Consider the following 2,543-nt stretch of genomic DNA (forward strand, 5'->3'; position numbering starts at 1 on the left):
CCTGGTTGGGGGGGGGGGGCATTGGTGATATTTTTTAGTGAAAGAGACATAACTCTTACATCATGTTAGTGTTTTAGTTTGTAGTTTTGAGGTTCATTCATACTCTGATAAGAGAGATAACTCTTAATGACTTAAGTTTCTCATTCTTTTATATATTTGTCAAGTTGAAGTGTCTTTTTTTTTTTGTCCAATTTTGCCCCGCAAGCTATGCTATATGATTGTATTTTGATAATAAAATACATTGCTTTTGGAAAATTATTAAGGTTTAAGCAACATTCTGTATGAGTGGGTAGAGGGTTTATGAACCTTAAAGACTAGATTGTTGAAGAAAATAAATGAAAAATAAAAATTGAATAAATATAAAAATAAAATTCCTACATACATATAACATTCAAAATAACTAGTTGAAATATTATTAAATTCTAACTAAATTCGTAAATTAAAAGTTATAGATTTATAATAGAAAGGGAAGCGCGAGTAAAAAAAAAAAGGAAAAAAAGATGTATTTGTGAAATACAGATGCCCCCCGTATTCATTTAAGGCTGCATTTATATGGTACTCACGTATCTCATAAAAATGAGATAAGGGTGACATGCTGTAACCTTGAAAAATAGAAGTTAACTTTTACTACTTACCTATTCAGGTCTCTTCGAGCCTTTCCGAACATATTCATATTAAGAGTTATCTCGCTGTCCTCGCGCTCATAAATGTACATATCAAGATGGGGTTATATGATTTATTGTGAACTTGGAAGAGTACCTCTTGAATTTTGCAGAAAAAAATGTTAATTTACTGATTAAAATTACAGAACAGTGACAATTTGGTGGATACTCTTATTTTGCAATCGTATAGATCTTTGTAAACCTTAATTTTTCTCAAAAAATATATAATTAAAACGTGTCTCCGGGGAATTTTAGATAATGATATACGTCTCGGAGATGAATTTCATTCTATACTTAAATGTCCAAAACATGACAAGTTGAAGGAAAATACATAGATCTAAAACTATATTTCCTCAAATTGTCATATTTTGGACATTTAAGTATAAAATGAAATTCATCATCTAATTCACCCGTAGAAAAAAAAAGATAACATTTTCTAAAATTCCTCGGTGTTCCTATGAGCACATTATTTAATTCGGGAAACGCATGTTCTATGTTTTGTGTGTTCTGTATTTTGTGGGTTCCAAGAGCAATATGAGGATGTGTACCCAAAAGCGTAATAGACGAACAGAAGTAGAGACAGACGGACGGAAGTATTTACACTCACACTTTTTAAGCGGGGGTTAAAAAAAGGAGATTGTATCATATGTCCTTAAAATTTTGTTAATGTGCAAAGTGAAAACAATACATCAGAACTTTTGAGGGAAAACTTCTTAAATGTTTATATTTTTTTCGTGGAGAAATGAATGACACTTCTTCTCTTAACATATCAACCGAATACTGGTCGAATTTCTTGATAAATAAATTATCTTTTCCAATAATTAACTGCGTTTACTGTTGAAAAGAATAGAAATTATACGCGGAATTCATCTGATAAATACATTTATTGAAGAATACAGTGACCTAGGATTAACCTATCATTATGATGAAGTTTATTTCAATGTTAATTTAACGGAATTAACTGCTATAATTTGTGAAACAGCACAAGAACAGACTGAATATGATCACGCAATCCCTATTAATAGAATTTCGTCAAAGATAGAAAGCACTACAAAATGAGTATTGCGACCGATGGGAAGCCAAAATGTAAAAGTTCTGTGCTTTTATATCAAAAATTGAATCTGTATGATAAAATGGAATCCTTAGAAGGTTTGACATGCTCGCACGCACTGGAAGGAGAACGTAACAACCCTCCGTTCATGTGCCTGATGAAGGAGATTGTACGGAAAACAGGTGCGACTTCTCAAAATTTTCAGATGTCAGTCTTCTACGAGCTATGTGGCAACTTTTTTTACACACTAACACTTGTGCAATTTTAAATGCACATTGAAATCGTGGTAAGGGGGGGGGGGGGGGTTGTGGGTTGTATGGGGTGGGGGCATTATACCGTTAATAAAAATTCATACTTGTATATTGTCATATGTTTCACTAAAACAATTGTTTTTAGTAAGCAGAAATTCTTTTTCCGCAAGAGGCAAGCATAGAAAACCTGCGATATTCCAAGAGCTCCTTGAAAGCCACTACTGTTAGAAAGCTTTTCATGCCCTGAGCCTTTGCATATAGACATATGAATATTTTTTAAAGTCACTTTTGTGTGTCTGAAGGATGAATGGTGAAATTCCCAGCACTAGAATTACTTGGTTCAAAGAACATCACAAAGTTCTGAATACCAGCACATCACAAATTTCTCATCCTCCTCTGAAACCTTAGATATCTGTACATACTGATATAAACAGAGCCATCACTGTTCTCTGTCAATGGGCCCTTAGGCAGGGAAGCTAAAAGCTGCAGTGTTTGACAGCGTGTAGGAGTCTGTGAATGAAGTAAAACAGTGCTCCCTGGCCATGAGAAAATCTAACATTAAATTAATAAATACACAGG

Source organism: Saccostrea cucullata, unplaced genomic scaffold (assembly GCF_032062105.1).
Source record: "Saccostrea cucullata isolate Sc308-1 unplaced genomic scaffold, CSIRO_AGI_Scuc_v1 ctg38, whole genome shotgun sequence".
Taxonomy (NCBI): domain Eukaryota; kingdom Metazoa; phylum Mollusca; class Bivalvia; order Ostreida; family Ostreidae; genus Saccostrea; species Saccostrea cuccullata.